At 40.2% G+C, this 23,531-nt stretch overlaps 1 protein-coding gene across 1 annotated transcript in view; it reads right to left on the bottom strand.

The window, feature by feature from the left end:
* Window positions 1-23,531, bottom strand: part of MTHFD2L (methylenetetrahydrofolate dehydrogenase (NADP+ dependent) 2 like) — a 147,941-nt gene that overhangs the window by 8,326 nt on the left and 116,084 nt on the right. The gene's annotated exons all lie outside the window — the stretch shown is intronic.

Raw genomic sequence — 23,531 nt, 5'->3', positions numbered from 1 at the left:
TATGAGGAAAGGTGACAATCATCATGATAATTTTATCTGAATAACTTCTTTCTAAACTGTTGACTGCAAAATATATTCTATAATTTCCTTTAAAATAATGCCTATCAGCAAAATTCAGACATTAGAGAGTGTGTTCAGTTGTTTAGAAATAAAAGAGCAAAGAGCTCACGGTTTAAAATCAATCATTCTAGACACAAGATTTGCCTTTGTACACACTATTCTCTTTGACATACCATTCCTGCACTTTTCCATCCAATGAATATTTATTCTTCCTTTTCAAATCTGGCTAAATGCTACTTCCTTTGTGGTGCTTGTTAACTCCCCAGCTACATTAACTATTCATTTATTGATCCATGAAATTTACTAGCATGATTTTCAATTTGTTATCACAGAGTATGTTGGAATCTCCTGAGAACTGTAGTCAAATTAGATATGCCTCCTCCCACCTCATGATTCTAGTACGCACCACTGAGAATCTTTGCTGAAATGAGAGATGTTTCTAATGAGGGTAGGGAATATTATACATATAAACATAGGTGGAAGAGATTTAAATGTGGTTAAAATCCACTGCTTCAATGAAGGTTACTTCATGTGGTGGCCTCTGACTTTCCAGTCAAGTCCCAGCCATCCCCAGTGTAACACCTGAATGTCTCATTGGTCAAAGCAAGTCACATGGTCAAGCTCAAATTTAAAGGCTTAGACTAGGAAAAATTGCCAAGTCACATTGCCAAGAGGATGTGCCCATGAGGCAAGAAAATATATATAGTCATTTTTTATAATCTACTGTAATAAGTCTCTTGGATTTCAGTCTCTACCTTTATTAGCTGTATAACCTGCTGCCAGATTTATTCTTTAAAACATAGATTAGATCATTTCAGCTTATAAACATTTGATGAATTTGACTGTCTTTAGCCACCTGGCTAGCTGAGTTGGTAGACTGCCTTTAGGATAAAATATAAATTCTTTGTCATGTCAGCTAGGATCTTTTATGATCCAGCCCTTCATCCCTGTCTTGCAGTATTTCCAAACCATTGCATGTTTTCTGAATTCCATTATTCACTGTTCCAACACATGCTAAAAACTCCCCAGAGAGATTTACCAAAAAAGTTTCTTGAGAAAGACAGCCATTGCCATTATCCCTTGGAACTTATAGTCTAGTTGGGAGATTTATATTATAAATATAACTACCTACATAATAATTGAGCTAAGGCTATGAAATGTTCTACAAACAAAATGCTTACTGCACTGTGACTGTATTGGGAGGACTTAACTGAGGTTGAGCATATGAGTATCTCTGCCAAGTCCAGAAATCAGAGGATGAACCAAACTTTTCCAGGTGAAATGGAGACGTAGGGAAAAAACAGTGTTCTTGATTGGGGAATGATGTTTATGATGAGGTAGAAATAAGATTTCCCCCAGGCAGAAAATGGCATGAATTCTTTGAAACACTGCAAGAATGTCAGTGGGGCTGACATGTAGAAGTGAAGGGAAGAGTTTCGGGAGGTGACATCGAGGAGTCTAGCTCATATAGAGCCTAGCAGATAATGATACAAATTTGGGGCATTAACCTAAGAGCACTGGTTAAGTATTTTATTTTTATTTATTGACATATAGTTGATTTACAATGTGTTAATCACTTCTGTACAGTGATACATTTATATATACTCTTTTTTATATAGTCTTTTCCATTATGGATTATCATAGGATATTGAATACAGTTCTCTGTGCTATATACCATAGGACCTTGTTGTTTATAACGTATCTTTAAAACTTTGAAAAAACTATTCTGATGCAGGATAAGTCAAATGGGGAAAACTGCCTATTCTGTGTATATTTTTCTAATGGGATGAGTTTATCATCTGGGTCAGAGAAATGAGAACACCAAAGAAGCAACATAAAGGTAAACTTGCTAAGATGGGAATAAATTCTGGTTCTTCTGAGAGCACTTCAAAGAGGAACAGAAATCAAACTGGGGTGAGAGAATATTTGTAAAGTGACAGAAAGGTCTGAGGGAGTAAGAAAGAAGGAAAGAATGCAGTGCCAATGCCGGGAATAATAAAAGCAAAGGAGCTTTGTACCTGACAAGGAAGCTGATGCAATGGAGGAGTTCAAACAAGTGCATTATGACTGAAGCACATGGTGCAAGCGGAGAGGAGACAGAGAAGAGGCTAGGAAGGCCATGGGCTGCATGACCAAGAAGTGAAGGGTCGGGACACTTGGACTGGGTGATGGCAGCTGTAGTTACTGTGTTCAAGATGAATAAGCTTTTGAAAAAAATATCTTTTGCGAATAAGCCTCAGCATTTAAGAATAAGCATAAGAATAAGAATAAGCATAAGAATAACCAGCTTTTCAAAATGAGAAATTGGAGAGAAAAATGTATGGTGGTTTAGTCACTAAGTCGTGTCTGACTCTTGTGACCCCATGGACGGTAGGCCCGCCAGGCTCCTCTGTCCATGGGATTTTTCAGGCAAGAATACTAGAGTGGATTGCCATTTCCTTCTTCAGGGGATCTTCTCCATCCAGGGATCGAATCCCAGTCTCCTGCATTGCAGGCAGATTCTTTGTACTGCTAAATAATTTTCAGAACAAAATTAAAATAAAGGAGATATCCAAGTTTTATTTTCATGAAGTTTTAGGTTATTGAATGCTATTCAATTATTTTTCAAGAAATCCCTTTTCAGCATGAAATATGTATCTAATCTGCTGTGCTTCCTTTTCTCCAGTATGTAGACATCTACTCTTTATCATGTCATTGGTTTCAATTTTCTAAAGGGAAGAATTAACGCAGGTTTACCTGGCTTGACATAATTTCCATCATGTCTTACTTGATGGAAACCATCTTTCAGTTTGAAGGTAAGAAGAATAAGTATGGAGCAGAAGTTATTCTTATTTAAAATTTGAGGTAATGACAGGGATGATGAAAGAAACCAGGTGTTCAGATTAGGTGTGTGCCTTAAAAAAAAACCAGGGGTGACACATGGTCACAAGGTGTGGAAATATTGCTAATGAAGGACACTTATAGCGACATAAGGGACATTAAAATGCCTTTTAATAATTAAGGTAAGAATAAAGGAAGAAGCTTAAAGCTTAACATTCAGAAAACTAAGATCATGGCATCTGGTCCCATCACCTCATGGGCAATAGATGGGGAGACAGTGGAAACAGTGTCAGACTATATTTTGGGGGGCTCCAAAATCACTGCAGATGGTGACTGCAGCCATGAAATTAAAAGACGCTTACTCCTTGGAAGGAAAGTTATGACCAACCTAGATAGCATATTAAAAAGCAGAGACATTACTTTGCCAACAAAGGTCCGTCTGGTCAAGGCTTTTTCCAGTGGTTTTTCCAGTGGTCATGTATGGATGTGAGAGTTGGACTGTGAAGAAAGCTGAGCACCGAAAAATTGATGCTTTTGAACTGTGGTGTTGGAGAAGACTCTTGAGAGTCCCTTGGACTGCAAGGAGATCCAACCAGTCCATCCTAAAGCAGATCAGTCCTGGGCATTCATTGGAAGGACTGATGCTGAAGCTGAAACTCCAATACTTTGGCCACCTCATGCGAAGAGTTGACTCATTGGAAAAGACCCTGATGCTGGGAGGGATTGGGGGCAGGAGGAGAAGGGGATGACAGAGGATGAGATGGCTAGATGGCATCACCGATTCGATGGACATGGGTTTGAGTAAACTCCGGGAGTTGGTGATGGACAGGGAGGCCTGACGTGCTGCGATTTATCAGGTCGCAAAGAGTCGGACACGACTGAGCGACTGAACTGAACTGAAAGGAAGACATGTGTGATTGTTAACCTTTTGGCACCAGCAACCCATGCTTCATGACAGGGTATCTCTGGCTTGTGTGTTGCGTGTCATTATTTCCTCTGGAAACTTTACTTTCCCAGGTTTTCAGGACCTGGGTTTAATAATCCAGACTCTCATCTTAAATACTTTGTTAGGAAGAGTCACTAATTTTTAAGCAGATAGGGAATTTCTGTTTCTATATGATGTGTGTGCTCATTCGCTCAGTTGTGTCCGACTCTTTGTGACTCTTTGCTCGCCAGGCTCCCCTGTCCATGGGACTTTCCAGGTAAGACTACTGGAGAGGGTTGCCATTTCCCACTCCAGGGCATCTTCCCAACTCAGGGATATTGAATCCACGTCTCTTGTGTCTCCTGCGTTGGCAGGCAGATTCTTTATCACTGCGCCATCTAGGAAGCACCATAGTATGTGATATACTACTCCAAAGTTCCCGAATAATGGAATTTACATATATACCTAAATATAATTAATTTTACTAATACAGTTTGGAAATTTTATATTCTAGTTAAGTCAAAGAATATATCTGTGCTTTATAAATCTATTCTTGGGTAGAAGAGAAAGAATTGATATGTTAAATTCCCACAATACTATTTTATTTCTATCTGCATTTTGTCCATTTCTCTGTCTCTTGCAAAGAAATACTCTATGGCCCATATCAGATTTCCAGCAATGTTACAACTAACTTTTCAAACCAACTCCCTTCCCTAAAAGGAAAAGGAATGATTCTTTACTTGTGGCAACCAGCAGCAGAAGGAAAATTCCTCGTTCCCTTCATGTGAGTTTCTGCCTCCTCCTATACATGCGTAATTGTCTAAATTAAATGCTTAGGGATTTTCCCTTGCAGACCATTTAGAAGTATGACCTCCCAAACATATCCGCTGTAATGAAGGGAAGACAAGCTTCAGGAAAATGAAGCAGGTAAATAGCAACCAGAAAAACCTGACTTGCATAAGACTGGAGAAATAGTATGACTCAGGAGATAATATGGAAAACACTCCACTTTCTCATATGGTTGACATAAAAAATGAGAGCATGATGAGCCAGAGAGTAAAGGGCTCCTTGACAAGCAAATGGCTCGTCACTGGATTCTTGTGAGGCAACAGGGAATCAGGTGCCCCAGAGATAATTTACCATGCTTTCTCTTGCATTTGTCTGGCTGCCTGACTCCTGGGGTTTCTACAAGTTATTTTTTTCAATATATATTAAGATATTATTATGGTACCCAGTGGAATATTAATGGAACGGACAGGATTAATACCCTACTAGGGACAAGAATATGAGACTTTGGTCATATTTTTATAAGTTTTTTCTTACAAAGACTTCCCTCAACTATTTAACTTAAACTGGGTAAGGCGGATAAGTCTTTTCTTTCTTCTTCTTCTTCTTCTTCTTTTTTTTTTTTGCTTTATCTGCTTTTCTCATTATGTTAAATCAAATCTATACTCACACCAGTATTCTTGCCTGGAGAATTCCATGGACAAGGAGCCTGGTGGGCTATAGCCCATGGGATCACAAAGAGTCAAACACAGCTGACTGACTAGAGAGATGCCAAGAGAAATACAGATGTGAATATCTAAAACTACCACTCACAACTCAGAAGGCCTTCAATGGAGCCAAATAACAAATTAACCACCTGATCAAAATTTGAAATTGTTTTCAACAAACTCTGTGAACCACCAGAGGAACCTCCTCTCTGACCGTGAATAGTGTCAGCCATAATGCTAGTTTCCATTCTGGTGAGCAGGAGTAAGGATCTCCACTAGGATATTTCTAGTACTCTGTCAACATGACTAAAATATCTTCCTTTCATGACTTCCTTTATAAAAAAAATATCATTTATTCTTGTCATTCTCCCCAATCCTTTTTCTTCCATTCCCAATCCTTTTTCCTCAAGCCTCTGAACATTTGTACAGCAGAGTGGCAAATCTGTAAACCTAGATAGGCTGTTTGGAGTGTCCTCAAAAATCACTGGCACTCTCTTGATCCCAGTAGTCTACCATAATCAACCCGAGACACTAGGACATAAAATTTCCTTCCTATAGATATTTTTATTTTAAAAAGACCCTGAGAAACAACTTCAAAAAACCCTCACACTTAAGTATAAAAGAAGAAGGACTTCAGAGGCATCAAGCATTTCTGTTTTGGTAGAAAACCTTTTATGCTTCAACTTAACTCTTCTCCATATGTGTGTGTGCTCAGTCATGACTTTGTGACCCCATGGACTATAGCCCCACCAGGCTCCTCTGTCCATTGAATTTTCCAGGCAAGAAGACTGGAGTGGGTTGCCATTTCTTACTCCAGGGGATCTTCCCGACCCAGAGATGGAACCCTAGTCTCTTGTGTTTCTTGCGCTGGCAGGCTGATTATTTACCACTGTTGCCACCTGGAAAGTCCAACTCTTCTCCACATTAAAGCATTTAATGTCAAATATGTTCTACTAAAATGAATGTCTCTAAAGGCTGACCTGATTTCAAAGACCTAGACTTTAAGCATCTTGCCCATGTTGTAAACAACAGGGTGGCAGTTGGCTCAATGGTAGCGATCTCATTGTGAACATCAGTGGTTCTACCTGTTTTCTGAAATGACAGGTTGGCACGATGACCACTGTGTTAGTAATAGTCTCTCTAACAGAGACTTTTGCCAGTTTCCATCAGCTCTTTCAAAATGACTGGAAGAGATCACCTCTGGCCTACAGTGTTCAGTTCAGTTCACTTCAGTTGCTCAGTCATGTCCAGCTCTTTGCAATCCCATGGACTGCAGCACGCCAGGCCTCATGTCCATCACCAACTCCCGGAGTTGACCCAAACTCATGTCCATTGAGTTGGTGATGCCATCCAACCATTTCATCCTCTGGCATCTCCTTCTCCTCCTGGCTTCAATCTTTCCCAACATCAGGGTCTTTTCAAATGAGTCAGGTCTTCACATCAGGTGGCCAAAGAACTGGAGTTTCAGCTTCAGCATCAGTCCTTCCAATGAATATTCAGAACTGATTTCCTTTAGGATGGACTGGTTGGATCTCCTTGCAGTCCAAGGGACTCTCAAGAGTCTTCTCCAACACCACAGTTCAAAAGCATCAATTCTTCTGTGCTCAGTGTTCTTTATAGTCCAACTCTCACATCCATATATGACCACTGGAAAAACCATAGCTTTGACTAGATGGACCGTTGTTGACAAAGTAATGTCTCTGCTTTTTAGTATGCTGTCTAGGTTGGTCATAACTTTTCTTGCAAGGAGTAAGCATCTTTTAATTTCATGGCTACAGTCACCATCTGCAGTGATTTTGGAGCCCCCCAAAATAAAGTCTGTCACTGTTTCCACTGTTTCCCCATCTATCTGTCATCTATCCTAAAAGTGTTAGATCTTCTTTTATACTAAAATTGGAGTTTTGAGCTAACACTATGAAAAGTTTATATTTTGAGTCAGACTGATCAACTCTATTGTTATTGACTGAATATTTGTGTTCCTTAAAATTAATATATTTAAATCCTACCCTCCAGTATGATGATATTAGGAGGTGGGACCTTTTTAGTTCAGTTCAGTTGCTCAGTCATGTCCGACTCTTTGTGACCCCATGGACTGCAGCACGCAAGGCTTCCCTGTCCATCACCAACTCCTGAAGCTTACTCCAACTCATGTCCATTGAGTCGGTGATGCCATCCAACTATCTCATCCTCTGTTGTCTCCTCCTCCTGTCTTCAATCATTCCCAGCATCAGGGTCATTTCAAATGAGTCAGTTCTTCACATCAGGTGGCCAAAGAACTGGAGTTTCAGCTTCAGCATCAGTCCTTCCAATGAATATTCAGGACTGATTTCCTTTAGGATGGACTGGTTGGATCTCCTTGCAGTCCAAGGGACTCTCAAGAGTCTTCTCCAACACCACAGTTCAAAAGCATCAATTCTTTGGAGCTCAGTGTTCTTTATAGTCCAACTCTCACATCCATTCATGACGACTGGAAAAACCAAAGCTTTGACTAGATGGACATTTGTTGGCAAAGTAATGTCTCTGCTTTTTAATATCCTGTATAGGTTGGTCATAACTTTTCTTCCAAGGAGCAAGTGTCTTTTAATCTCATGGCTGCAGTCACCATCTGCAGTGATTTTGGAGCCCCCAAAAATAAAGTCTGCCACTGTTCCCACTGTTTCCCCATCTATTGGCCATGAAGTGATGGGACCAGATGCCATGATCTTAATTTTCTGAATGTTGACTTTTAAACCAACTTTTTCATTCTCCTCTTTCACTTTTGTCAAAAGTCTCTTTAGGTCTTCTTCAGTTTCTGCCATAAGGGTGGTGTCATCTGCATATCTGAGGTTATTGATATTTCTCCTGGCAATCTTGATTCCAGCTCAATGCTTCATCCAGTCCAGCATTCCTCATTATGTACTCTGCATATAAGTTAGATAAACAGGGTGACAATAAACAGCCTTGACGTACTCCTTTCCCTATTTGAAACCAGTCTGTTGTTCCATGTCCAGTTCTAACTGTTGCTTCTTGACCTGCATCCAAATTTCTCAGGAGGCAGGTCAGGTTGTCTGGTATTCCCATCTCTTGAAGAACTTTCCAGTTTGTTGTGACCCACATAGTCAAAGGTTTTGGCATAGCCAATAAAGTCAAAGTAAATGTTTTTCTGGAACTCTCTCGCTTTTTTGATGATCCAACGGATGTTGGCAATTTGGTCTCTGGTTCCTCTGCCTTTTCTAAATGCAGCTTGAACATCTGGAATTTCACGGTTCACATACTGTTGAAGTCTCACTTGGAAAATTTTGAGCATTACCTTGCTCACCTGTGAGATGAGTGCAATTATACAGTATACTTGAACATTCTTTGGCATTGCCTTTCTTTGGGATTGGAATGAAAACTAACCTTTTCCAGTCCTGTGGCTACTGTTGAGTTTTCCAAATTTGCTGGCATATTGAGTGCAGCACTTTCACAGCATCATCTTTCAGGATTTGAAATAGCTCAACTGGAATTCCATCACCTCCACTAGCTTTGTTCATAGTGATCCTTCCTAAGGCCCACTTGACTTCACATTCCAGGATGTCTGGCTCTAGGTGAGTGATCACACCATTGTAGTTATCTGTGTCATGAAGTTCTTTTTTGTATAGTTCTTCTGTGTATTCTTGCCACCTCTTCTTAATATCTTCTGCTTCTTTAGGTTCATACCATTTCTGTCCTTTATTGTGCCCATCTTTGCGTGAAATGTTCCCTTGGTATCTCTAATTTTCTTGAAGAGATCTCTAGTCTTTCCCATTCTATTGTTTTCCTCTGTTTCTTTGCATTGATCCCTGAGAAAGGCTTTCTTATCTCTCCTTGCTATTCTTTGGAACTCTGCATTCAAATGGGAATATCTTTCTTTTCCTCCTATGCTTTTTGCTTCTCTTCTTTTCACAGCTATTTGTAAGCCCTCTTCAGACAACCATTTTGCCTTTTTGCATTTCTTTTTCTTGAGGATGGTCTTGATCACTGCCTTCTGTACAGTGTCATGAACCTCCGTCCATAGTTCATCAGGCACTTTGTCTATCAGTTCTAATTCCTTGAATCTATTTGTCACTTCCACTGTATAATTGTAGGGATTTGATTTAGGTTATACCCAAATGGTCTAGTGGTTTTCCCTACTTTCTTAAATTTAAGTCTGAATTTAGCAATAAGGAGCTCAAGATCTGAGTCACCGTCAGCTCCTGGTCTTGTTTTTGCTGACTGTATAGAACTTCTTCATCTTTGGCTGCAAAGAATATAATCAATCTGATTTCAGTATTGACCACCTGGTATGTCCATGTGTAGAGTCTTCTCTTGTGTTGTTGGAAGAGGGTGTTTGCTATGACCAGTGCAATCTCTGCAAAATTCTCAGGACCTTTGAGGAAAAGATTAAGTCATGAGAGTTACAACTTTCAGTACTCTTAAAAAAAAAAAAATTCAGGGAGCTATCATGCTCTTTGTGATGTGTAAAGATACAGTGAAAAATTAGCTGTCTATAACTCAGAATGGGGTCCTCACCAGAACCTGAGTATGATGACACTCTGATCTTAGACTCCCAGTGTCCAGAACTGTAAGAAATACATATTTTTTCTTTATGCCACCTAGCCTTTGATAATTTGTCATAGCAGCCCAAACTAAGACATACATCATCAAATTAAATGATTAACACAAAAAGCTCAGATTAATTTTGGTTCTTTATAATATCACCACAGATTAATAGTTCTTCAAAGTGATCATTCCAAAATAGTTTTATTTCCTTCAAAACTGGTAACATGCTCTTACTCTCCCAGCTTTAGAACATACATTTGAGAGTAAGTAGTACCAAAATCGGCTTCCCAGGTGGCACTAGTGGTAAAGTACCTGCTTGCCAATGCAGGAGACCCTAGAGACACAGGTTCAATCCCTGGAGCGAGACGATCCCCTGAAGGAGGTCATGGAAACCCGCTCTAGTATTCTTGCCTGGAGAATCCCATGGACAGAGGAGCTTGGTGAGCTACAATCCATAGGGTCACAAAGAGTGGGACATGGCTGAAGCAACCTAGCACGCACACACAGTACCAAAGCCACTTCCAAAAAATGGCTACTTTGACATATAGTCTAGAGAATATAGGGCTTCCCTGGTGGTTCAGATGGTAAAGAGTCTGCCTGCAATGCAGGAGACCCAGGTTCAATCCCTAGGTTGGGACGATACCCTGGAGAAGGGCATGGCCACCCACTCCAGTATTCTTATTGGAGAATTCCAGGGACAGAGGAGCCTGGTGGGCTACAGTCCATGAGGGTGCAAAGAGTAGGACATGACTGAGAGGCTAACACACACTAGAGAATATCTGTGAGAACAGGGACTTGGTTTATCTGTGTCTGCCAAATCCCTCGTACCTTGAAGGTGTGTTGAGTGAGAAGTATGCACTGAGAAAACCAATGTATGATTCAGTAGATGTATCACTACTGAATCTAGATTGCTGTAGATTAATAATGTGTCAGATGCCACCTTCAGTGGGAGCTGTTGTTCCCATTCAGGCAACTATAAGGAATTATTTCTGTAATGTAAGAGTAACACTAGAGATTTCTAAGTTATCCAGGATTATCATGCAAATGACCATTGATATGACTGAGAAGGTTGAGATCTGGTATGGAATGAAGATACAAAAGAAATGGAGGACAGGAAGCTTACATTACAGAGGCATACAATTTAGTAGGGAACAACTAAATAAAAGTGCAAGGCAGTATAGGATTAAGAACAAAAAGAGTCGGGCAGATTGAGATCTCCTATGGGAGTCTGGAGAAGATGGGGACTATTGGGTGACATCAGATCTGACTGGAAGAGAGCTGAGGTCAGAAAAGTAATGAGGAGCTGAGTGGTAATTGAAAGGTGAAATTACATATTTCCAGGTTAGTGTTGTAGTGGGAATGGAGAGAAAGGCTGAATAATGTGCACACTCACAAATACACACATACACTGTTTTCTGCCAGGTATTATGCTCAGGAAGTCTCATACATTAGCTCATGTGAGGTGATTATTTCATTTAATCTTTATAACAACTCTATAAGATAGGTATTATTATCTCAGTTTTTTGGATGATAAAATCAAGTCTCAGAGAGGTGAAGTGATTTGCCAAGATCCTAATTGTTTTAAGCAACAGAGCTTAATTCAAACCTAAATCAGTCTAACTCCAAATCATAGCCTTATATAAAATATTGTACATAACATAAAAACGGCATGGAGTAAAAGGTAACTCTCAGGTTTTGAATGTAGAGTACTGCATAAATAAGACATCTAGGAGCACCTATAGTAAAAGAAGAGAAAATATAGATGAAAAGCTGCTTTAAAAGGCACTTCAGGAGTTTTAATTCCTTTATAGTAGTTTCTTATAAGAACAGTACCTTCTGTGTAATTCTGGACCCTCTTCTGTCCTCATATTTTGACTACTGTGCTCAAATTTTGAGGAATAATTCTGACCAGATGGAGTCCCAAATTATAGGGTTCTTTTTGCTCTAGCAGAGATTTGTCTAGTGGAGATTCTTTTGAAGAGTGCATGGTAAGGCTATAACTATTTGGACCAAATCACAATTATTTAGAATATCATACTTTCCTTATTCAACAAACAATGTTGGATTGCTTATTGACTACATAAGGCCTTTTGGAATCTTTCCTCCTTCTTTTTGATCTGCTGCTCCCTTCCCATGGAAAGAGCCCCATTTTTTTCTGCCCACTCTCTGCCCTATATACACATAAATAGATGAAATTCACTGATCATTTCAGACTCATCTCAAAAGAAAACCTTCCCTTCTGCCTATTTGAGAACTCTTAGAGTCATAAATAATTCTCCTCTTTCTTTTATATCTAATCACTTAGCCAATCATTCTAACTCTCCTTTTAAATTTTATCTACCATCTAACTACCTCTTAATACTTTCAACCATTACCACCTGGGTCCACGCCCCATCTTGGATAATTTCTTACCTGGATAATTACAATGGGTTCTTAACAGGTACCCTATTTATATCCTCACCTAAGGCTGATTTGTCATTCAAAAAACCAGGATGATCTTGTTAAATGCAAAAAATGCATAAGTATCCTGCAATGGCTTTGGCGCAAATCCTCCAGTGGGTTTCCACTGCACTTAGAGTAAAGTTCGAGTTCCTTTCCACGGTCTGTAAGGCCATTCATGATGTGGTACCCCTGCTGCTTCCTCTTTATTTCCCAGCATTCTTCCCCTTTTTTATTTCTTCCTCAGTTACAGTGGCCTTCCTCAGCTCACCAAAACCAGCAAGCACACTGCACCTCAAGGTTTTCACACTGCTCATCCATGTGTCTGGACTGTTCCTGCCCCATATATCCACATGGCTCTCGACTTGACGTTGTTCAGATCAGCAGTTAGCCTGCTGTGACCACTCTTTCTCAACAACGTAAGGCCATACATCTCTAGCCCTGCCCCCATCTTGTTTGATTCTTGTAACATTAAATACTGCCTAATATAGTGTATTATATATTTGTCACCTGTCTTCTCCAACCAGAATGTAAGCTCTTTGTAGGGAAGGACTTTGCCTGTGTCAGTCACTGTGGCATCCCAAGTGCCCATAGCAATGCCTGACACTTAGCATCCCCACCCCGCTGCATCCCACCGCCAGCCCTTCTGTGGCCTCCAGGGATTCCAGAGAGGGCCCTGAGCACTTCTCCCCTTCCTACCATCCTCCTCGGCATTTTTTAGAAAGGGCTGTTGTGAGGAGCCAGAGAAGCACCTACGCCTCTACTGTGCAGAGAATTATGGGCCAGAGAGAAATCGCTGACAGGGGCTGGACTTGACTGGTGTATCCCCTCCACCACTGGAGGTGTCCTGTTCCTGGGGTAGGTTAAGAAAAGAGTGAGTTATTGACCTAGGAATGGACAGACAGACTGATCCAGCATCTGACATTCTCTTTCCTCTTACTGTCCCAGGTGGCTGGGCTAGATGCCCCCTTTTCCCTCTCTCTCTAGGACCACCCCACTCCTCACCTACAAATCCCTCCTCAAGTTCACGCACAGACTCCATCATGGAAACTGTTTTCCCTGGTACCTTATGGAGTTGGTGCTGGCCCTGTCTCCCTCTGTGACCTACAGGGCAAGCTAACTCAGCTCCAGAAGGGCACTTGGCCCCACTGCCCTCCCAGACTCTTCATTCATCTATTGAGGGACGCTTAGGTTATTTTCATATCTTGGCTCTTTTGAGTAAAACTACACTAAACACGACATATCTTTTCTGTATCCTATTTTTGTCTCCTTTGGATAAGAGAAATGGGATTGATGGATCATAAATCAGTAGTGTTGATTTAGTGTAGTTGATACTATATATAACAATGAAATCTGAAAATGAAATAATGAAAACTACCCTGTTCACTATAGCTTCATAAAACAATAAAATACTTAGGAATAAACTTAACCAAGGAAATGAAAGATCTATACAATGAAAACTGCAAGACTTTGATGAAAGAAATTGAAGAAGACACAAATAATAAATGTAAAGGTATTCCATGTTCATGGATTAGCAGAAATAATATTTTTTAAATGTCTATGACCTTCCCTTGTGGCTGAGCTGGTAAAGAATCCGCCTGCAATGTGGAAGACCTGGGTTCGATTCCTGGGTTGGGAAGATCCCCTGGAGAAGGGCAAGGCTACCCACTATAGTATTCTGGCCTAGAGAATTCCATGGACTGTATAGTCCATGGGGTCACAAAGAGTTGGACACGACTAAATGACTTTCACTTCACTTCACGTGCTACCCAAAGCCATCAATATATTTGATTCAATCTCTGTCAAAATTCCAATGGCATTTTTCACAGAAACAGAAAAAAAAAAATCTTACAATTTGTATGGAAACACAAAGACCCTAAACAGCTAAAGCAGTCCTGAGAACAAAGGTGAAGGACCCATTTCAAACAATATTTTGTGCTTGTGCTGTTGTGTCCAAATGTTTGCAATGCCATGGATTATAGCCCACCAGCCTTCTCTGTCTGTGGAATTTTCCAGGCAAGAATACTGGAGTGGGTTGCCATTTCTTCCTCCAGGGAATATTCCTGACCCAAGGATCAAACCTGTGTCTCTTTCATCTCCTATATTAGCAGGCAGATTCTTTACCACTGAGTCACCTGGGAAGCAAACAATATATAAAGCTATAATAATGAAAGCAGTAAAACAGACACATAGACCAGTGAAAGAGAATTGAGAACTCAGAAATAAATCCCCTACATAGGGTCAGCTAACATTTGACAAGGGTGTCAAGAACACTTCATTAGAAAAGGAAAATCTCTTTAAAAAATGATACTAGGGAAACTGGATAGACACACGAAGAAAAATGAAATTGGGGCTCTAGCTCACAGCACTCTTTTGTGAGTTAATTTTTGTATTAACTTAAAATGGATTAAAGTCTATTTAATACCTCCTACCATCGAACTCCTAGAAGAAAACATAGGGAACAAACTCTTAACACTGGTTTTAGCAGTAGGTTTTTGGCTATGACACCAAAGCACAAGCAACAAAAGTAAAAATCAACAAGTGGGACATCATCAAACTAAAAAGTACCAGCACAGAAAAAGTAACAACAAAATGAAAGGGCAACCTACAGAATGGGGGGAAATACTTGCAAACCACATACTGGATAAGACTTTAATAACCAAAATATATGAAGAACTCATACAACTCAGTAGCAAAAAAAACCCTCAAACAACCCAATTAGAAAATTGGCCAAGGAACTGAACGGACGTTTTCCAAAGAAAATGTACAAGTGACCAACAGGTACATAAAACGTTGCTCAATCATCAGAGAAATGCAAATCAAAACCACAGTGAGATATCACCTCACATTTGTCAGAATGGCTACTGTCCAAAAGACAAGAAATAACAAGTGGTAGAGAAGATCTGGAGAAAAAGGGAACACTTTTGCACTGTAAGTGTGAATGTAAATTAGTACAAACACTGCTGAAAACACGGTGGAGTTCCTCAAAAAATTAAAAATAGATCCAGCAATCCCACTCCTGGGTATATATCCACAGGAAGGTTCTAACAGCAGGTAACTCATCTTTCCTGGCTGGACATACACACAAAAATCTTAGTCCTTGAACCAGGGGAAACATGTAGGCTTCTCTTTCTCAATAGTCAGAATAAGTGATAAGAAAGCCTTCTTGGGTGAACAGTGCAAAGAAACAGAAGAAAACAAGAGAATGGGAAAGACTAGAGATCTCATCAAGAAAATTGGAGATAGCAAGGAACATTTCATGCAAAGATGAGCACAATGAAGGACAGAAACAACAAGGATCTAACAAAAGCAGAAGAGATTAAGAAGAGGTGGCAAGAATACACAGAATAATTATACAAAAAAGATCTTAATGACCTGGATAACCATGACAGTCTGGTCACTCACCTAGAGCCAGATATCCTGGAGTGTGAAGTCAAGTGGGCCTTAGGAAGAATTACTAAGAACAAAGCTAGTGGAGGAGATAGAATTCCAGCTGAGCTATTTCAAATCCTAAAAGATGATGTTGCAAAAGTGCTGCACTCAATATGCCAGCCAGCAAATTTGGAAAACTCAGCAGTGGCCACAGGACTGGAAAAGGTCAGGTTTCATTCCAATCCCAAAGAAGGGCAATACCAAAGAATGTTCAAACTGCCATACAATTGCACTCACTTCACATGCTCAAAATCCTTCAAGCTATGCTTCAGCAGTACGTGAACCAAGAAATTCCAGATGTATAAGCTGGGTTTTAAAAAGGCAGAGTAACCAGAGGTCAGATTGCCAACGTCCACTGATCACAGAAAAAACAACAGAATTCCAGAAAAACATCTACTTCTGCTTCAGTGACTATGCTAAAACCACTGACTATGTGGATCACAACAAACTGGAAAATTCTTCAAGAGATGGGAATACCAGACCATCTTACCTATCTCCTAAGAAGTCTGTTTGCAGGATAAGAAGCAACAGTTAAAACCGGACAAGGAACAAGTTTTATTAAAGGCAAAATGAGGACTGTAGCCCAAGAGCTATTTCAGATAGCTCTGAGAAACTGCTCCACAGAGTTTGGGGAAAGGTCAGTGATTTTGCTGAAGGGGAAGTACATGTAATCAGGCACATATATTTTGCTGAAAGTTGATGCTAGTCTCCTAAAAATTACTGCTAGTCACGAGGAGCAGATGTCACCATGAAGGGTTTTAGTGCTTTTCTAGACACGAGGAGATGCAAGAATTGGGCTCATAAAATCTTCTGAAAATCTCTATCTGAAGACCTGTTCTGCCAGTTTTTCCCAGATCACACAGTGCCTCATTTCTATCTCCACCCTGAACTCCTTTCAGGGAATGTTGAAGGTCAGCAGCTGCAGCAGCTCATGATTTAATCCTTGTGGAGGCAGATGGCTAGTGCCAGTGTGTAGTTGGCATAACAATACCTACCTTATAGGGTTATCATAATAACTGATTCAAACTTAAACAATACATGCTTATAGGGTTATTCATATGTAAAAGGATGAGAACAATACCTAGTACCCAGTAAGCACTTCACAAACACTGGCTATGAAAGCACAGAAATAAGAGCAGGAAAGCCTAGTGGATGAAGGAAGATGCAGTTTAGAGAAAAGTGTATCTAAACCCAAAGAAAAATCTGACCTCAAAGTCAAAAGGAAATATTCAGGGTGTTTTTATGTTCTCTTTTGTCAAGAACTATAGCAAGTGTGATGCAACCTTCATGTTGTATTTGACATAAAGTATCAGTCTTCTTAGAGAGAAGCCTTATTTAAAAATGAAGTCAAAACATCTAATAATGAAGCAGAATACATACAGACGTGTATTTTCTTAGAAAGAAAATAGATTAAATGGCACCTGGTTCTATAAATCATTGAATTTGTAAAATAATCTGCAATTATTTACAGTATTTTTACAGAATTTACATATTTATATTATGTTATATTATAACATATATTATGTTATATATATAAAACATATATTATGTTATATTATATTAGTATATTTACAGAAATTTACATATTTCCAGTAATACCTAAAGAGGGTTGTGGATGAAATTATTCTTTAAAAATCATTCCCACTGAAGTAATCTACTTGAAGTAGGTCATCCTGTTTCCTTTATTAGTGAGCCAAGATTTCTGCAAGGACCATTTACTTCAGCTCTGCATTTTACCTGTATCTGGTTTATCTGTCTTGGCTATAGTTATAGTGAAACTTTCATCGATACTCACAAATCAGCCACAATTTCCCTGTGGCAATTTACAGCTGACTGCTACCTATAAGTTTTGCAGCAGAACCCACGTGAAAGTCCCTCCCTCTCAGCTGCGGGATCATCCCTCACCTCAGGTTAAGTCCTGATGAACAATCTGAAGAGCAGCATGTCAAAACCTATCACTTGCGTGCTCCTCTGGGTGACTGAGTCATGGCCTCACCGGTAAGGCCTTCTTTACCAGGTCCAGGTCTTAGGGCTGTGGCTCCATGAACCAGCAGGGCGACAAGAGCAATATTACAAATCACATAGGCGTGTTTTATGTTAGGATCAGAAAAACCTGACTTTCTGAAAGTTTCTGTGCTTTTACACAGTCTCATGGCAACACTCAGCTGAATGTCCAGGATGCACCAAGTGCTAGAGCTGGAAGGACTGCCATCATTGCTGCAACTGATAACAACATTGCCGGTCAGTTCAGTTCAGTTCAGTTGCTCAGTCGTGTCCGACTCTTTGCGACCCCATGAACTGCAGCACGCCAGGCCTCCCTGCCATCACCAACTCCCGGAGTTTACTCAAACTCATGTCCATTGAGTCGGTGATGCCATCCAGCCATCTCATCCTCTGTCATCCCCTTCTCCTCCTGCCCCCAATCCCTCCCAGCATCAGGGTCTTTTCAAATAAGTCAACTCTTGGCATGAGGTGGCCAAAGTATTGGAATTTCAGCTTCAGCATCAGTCCTTCCAGTGAACACCCAGGACTGACCTCCTTTAGGATGGACTGGTTGGATCTCCTTGCAGTCCAACGGCCAGAGAGGTTGCTAAGTTAATGGGTTGCAATACTCGGTCTCAGAGCACCTCTTCAGTCTCTCAGCCCAGTGCTCTTCCTTATATCTTAGTCTCTCATGGTCATGTCCTTTTTTGTTTCATTGTATAGTTAGATACGCATAACTGTAATTTAATAGATACTACCAAGAGATTGTATATCTATATGTGACAGTGTATGTACCCACCCCAAAATGCTCATTTTTTAAAAAACGTTTTTCATAAAGTCTGAATTGAATGAAATATCATATAGGAGAAGGGTCTTATAAAACACTGCCAACTGCCAGCTAGGTAAGCTTGCCCCACAAGCACAGTCAAGGTTGTGAGCTGTGTTTAACACCCTGCTTTCTTGCGTTGAGCTGGTTGTCGCGTGCTGTCAATGCCATCTGGATGCATCATAAGTTTGTGGTGATTTTGCCATAAACACACAGTAACTATAATGTAACCCAGAAGCAGAATGACTGTAAAAAAAAATAAATAAATAAGGTCAACTTTTAAAATGAAATCTATCCTTACTTGAAATTTCAAGTTGAGAAATTCAAATATATTATTGATATCTGACATTAGTGATTGAACATGAAAAATTAAATAAAGAAAAGAGGTCATTTCCTAAAGAGGTCAGTATGGACACACACATGCATACAGACACACATGTTCACTGGAGAGCCACCTTGCTAGGTTGGCAGGGCTCCATGAATGACAGCCTGTGAAGGCAGCAGATGATAAGGTTCATCTGTACTTTGCTCTCTTCATCATCCTGTCTCCAGAGTTTTTGTCTTCAGGTTTCCCTTTTCTTTTTAGCACCCGGCTTAGCAACCCTACTTGGATCTGGTCCCTGATGCACCCTGGAATCTCACATTCAAGGGGCCAACACCTTACTCAGAAGGACACTTCTGAGTCTCTGCATAGTCATTTGTATTACATATGACAATAGGACTTGGGCAAACCATCAGCTAATGACCAAATTCCAACAGAACATGTGAAGTTTGAATTATTTTTAGAAAGAGCATGATTTTTCCTTTCAATTTGTCTGTAAAGACACACTTTTAACTTAAGGAAGTTCTTGCATGACCCTGCTTTTTTGGCCAGAATGACCAATCCAATATATCAGTTCAGTTCAGTTCAGTCGCTCAGTCGTGTCGGACTCTTTGTGACCCCATGAATTGCAGCACGCCAGGCCTCCTTGTCCATCACCAACTCCTGGAGTCTACCCAAACCCATGTCCATTGAGTCAGTGATGCCATCCAGCCACCTCATCCTGTCGTCCCCTTCTCCTCCTGCCCCCAATCCTTCTCAGCATTAGGGTCTTTTCCAATGAGTCAACTCTTCACCTGAGGTGGCCAAAGTATTGGAGTTTCAGCTTCAGCATCAGTACTTCCAATGAACACCCAGGACTGATCTCCTTTAGGATGGACTGGTTGGATCTTCTTGCAGTCCAAGGGACTCTCAAGAGTCTTCTCCAACACCACAGTTCAAAAGCATCAATTCTTTGGCACTCAGCTTTCTTTACAGTTCAACTCTCACATCCATACATGACTACTGGAAAAACCATAGCCTTGACTAGACAGACCTTTGTTGGCAAAATAATGTCTCTGCTTTTAAATATGCTATCTAGGTTGGTCATAACTTTCCTCCCAAGGAGTAATCCAATATATAAAATATTTCCTTCCAAGGAGTAATCCAATATATAAAATATTTCTAATATGAAAATATCTCTATTTTATTATATGCATGTATTATTAGCTAAGATTCCTAGATTATACTGAAAAGGCCAGTGCAGGTAAGTATTTGACAAAGATACTGGAAGTATTGGATTAGGGGTCAGGCATCTAAAATATACCTATCTCAGGGTTAAGTTTCTTCATCTATACAGCAAAGGCATTGGGTTAGAATTTCTTTTGTTTCTACACATTTGCTGCTTTATCTCCTTCATTGGCCATACTAATATTAACCTAACTCCTCTTTCTCATCCTCTTTATTTTTTTTTTAACAAGTTCATCATTTAATAAGTCTGAATTAATTTTCACCACATGGTATTGTACACGGTCATCTGTTGAAACAGATTTCTTTTTAACAGATCTTAGTTTAAAAAAGTCATAGATACTGTGAGTTCTGTATAAACTGGTGGATAGTAAGTTAGTTCCTTTGTTTTGACTTATAAGCCTCAACTTCATCGCAGAATAAAGAATGTAGGCCAAAGAATGCATAATCGGTCACTCACATAGATCAGTATTGTTTCTATAATTTGAAGCTTTCTGAATGGATGGGTTCAGGCCTGATGTAACTGTAAAAAGATTACTTAATGAATAGACTATATGGAAATCGTACAAAATGTAATTAACTTTAATCATTAATAGCTTAAACAGCACTATGTTACTAACTGCTATTCAAACTCAAAAACCTGTTTTTGAATCCCCATAAAGGTGACAGGTGTACACAACCATGCCACCTTGTACTTACTTAGGGGAGTGTCAATATATATTTCAACAGAAACTTTGGCTTCAGGAAAAGAGTCACAAACACTTAAAATAATGGCTTTAATCGTCATTTTAGGTATACTGTAGGGGAAAGTGTGCTTTAATTAAATATACATACCAGTGATGCTGGCAAGGTTGAAAGTTACTCCTAATGTTGATAGCTACAAAAACTAGTTTGTACATAATAAGACAAGAGGAAAAACAAAAAGCAATCCCTTTGTTAGTTAGGCTAACAAACACATGAAAAGATGCTCAACATCACTCATTATTAGAGAAATGCAAATCAAAACCACAATGAGGTACCATTACTCGCCAGTCAGGATGGCTGCTATCCAAAAGTCTACAAGCAATAAATGCTGGAGAGGGTGTGGAGAAAAGGGACCCCTCTTACACTGTTGGTGGGAATGCAAACTAGTACAGCCACTATGGAAAACAGTGTGGAGATTCCTTAAAAAACTGGAAATAGAACTGCCATATGACCCAGCAATCCCACTTTTGGGCATACACACTGAGGAAACCAGATCTGAAAGAGACACGGGCACCCCAATGTTCATTGCAGCACTGTTTATAAGAGCCAGGACATGGAAGCAACCTAGATGCCCATCAGCAGATGAATGGATAAGGAAGCTGTGGTACATATACACCATGAATATTACTCAGCCATTAAAAAGAATTCATTTGAACCAGTCCTAATGAGATGGATGAAGCTGGAGCCCATTATACAGAGTGAAGTAAGCCAGAAAGATAAAGAACATTACAGAATACTAACACATATATATGGAATTTAGAAAGGTGATAACGATAACCCTATATGCAAAACAGAAAAAGAGACACAGAAATACAGAACACACTTTTGAACTCTGTGGGAGAAGGTGAGGGTGGGATATTTCAAAAGAACAGCATGTATACTATCTATGGTGAAACAGATCACCAGCCCAGGTGGGATGCATGAGACAGGTGCTCGGGCCTGGTGCACTGGGAAGACCCAGAGGAATCGGGTGGAGGGGGAGGTGGGAGGGGGGATCGGGATGGGGAATACGTGTAAATCTATGGCTGATTCATATCAATGTATGACAAAAAAAATAAATTAATTAATTAATTTAAAAAAAAAAGCAATCCCTTTGAAACAAAAAAGTTCACAGTGGTTTGTATCCAACGGTATGCATTTTATGACAATAACATGTACAGATTGAGCACCCTAGGGCTCTCTGTATATCCTAAAGAAAATGAGCATTTACATTATTCATGGGCTGTACTGAATTAAAAAAAGATCAGTTGTACACTCACCCCTTAGACAGGGGACACTGTCCTGAGTGTACAGCTTTAACACCATCATTAATGTTGTTTGTAAAAGGAACAGGGAACTAAACAAAACATTTTTCCTTGGGAGTGGAGAATCTATCATTTGCTGTTATAACCAGCAAATACCATTCATTAAGTCAAAAATGGAAGGGGGAGCCCCACAAACACTATTTGAGCAAGCTGACCAATACACATTACAGTTTTAAAAATGAAGGTTATGTACTATATGTTACAAGTCCCAACTAGGCAGTATCAAAATGACATCTATTTCTTTGCTTGCTTTGTGATCATACCCCTTGGAGGTGTGACGGGTCTCGTGGCATTCGGCTTCTTTTTCTCTGCAGGCTTTAAAACCTGAAAAGAACACATTAGTGTTTCGTCCACACTCATCATGGCACCTGCATTGTCAAACTCTCCACAATAATTGAGCGCAGAAAACAGAGTGACCAACTGCCTCTTTGCAAAAAATTCATATCCATCTTCAACCACCTGATGGGCTCTACATATAAGATCCAAACCATGCTTATGGAGAAATTTTGCAACTACTTCTGCACCAAATGTGAAGGACACTCCTCTGTTATTTTCACCCCAGCCTAAGACATCTTTATCGGGGTCAGACCACAAAAGATCACAAAGAAGACCTTGATCTGGTACATCAGTTGGTCGCATAATTCGCCGAATCTGCTCCATAGATTGAAGATCTGGTGATAAACCTCCACGACAGCAGAATATTTTCTCATCCACGATGGCTGCTATCGGTAAACAGTTAAAGCAGTCTGTGAAATTTTTCCATAGTTTAATGTTATATCTTCTTTTACATTCATCATAAAATCCATAAATTCTATTGATGCTGGCACATTCGTGGTTTCCTCTGAGAAGAAAAAAATTCTCGGGATATTTGATTTTGTAAGCCAACAAGAGGCAGACAGTCTCCAGTGATTGTTTTCCCCTGTCCACATAGTCCCCAAGAAACAGGTAATTGCTTTCTGGCGGGAAACCACCATACTCAAAAAGTCGAAGCAAATCATAGTATTGCCCATGGATATCACCACATATCTTGAGTGGTGCTTCAAGTTCTAGCAGGATAGGCTGACTGAGAAAGATCTCTCGGGACTTTAAGCACTGTCCTCTGATTTCATTCTCCTGTAGCTGGACATTTTTACCAGGCTTGGACCCTCTCACTTCCAGCAGCCGTTGGATGATGCTGTCGATGTTGAGTTTATCTATATCCGCCATCGCCTTCCCACCGCCGACCTTCCCGCAGCGGCGCCGTCGCCGGCTCGCGCCCGGGATTCACACCTCCTTTCCCACGCCACAGCACAGAGATGGTACTGGCGTTGGTGGCAGAAGCCGCGGTGGGACCCGCCAACCGCCCCGCTCCCTGCTTCCTCCTTCTCTCCCCACTGGAACCACGAGAAGAACAAAATGGCCGCCCTCTCATCCTCTTTAA

The sequence above is a fragment of the Cervus canadensis genome, chromosome 26 (assembly GCF_019320065.1).
Source record: "Cervus canadensis isolate Bull #8, Minnesota chromosome 26, ASM1932006v1, whole genome shotgun sequence".
NCBI lineage: Eukaryota > Metazoa > Chordata > Mammalia > Artiodactyla > Cervidae > Cervus > Cervus canadensis.
The sequence above is the reverse complement of the archived record's forward strand: the minus strand, read 5'-3'. Positions and strand labels throughout refer to the sequence as shown.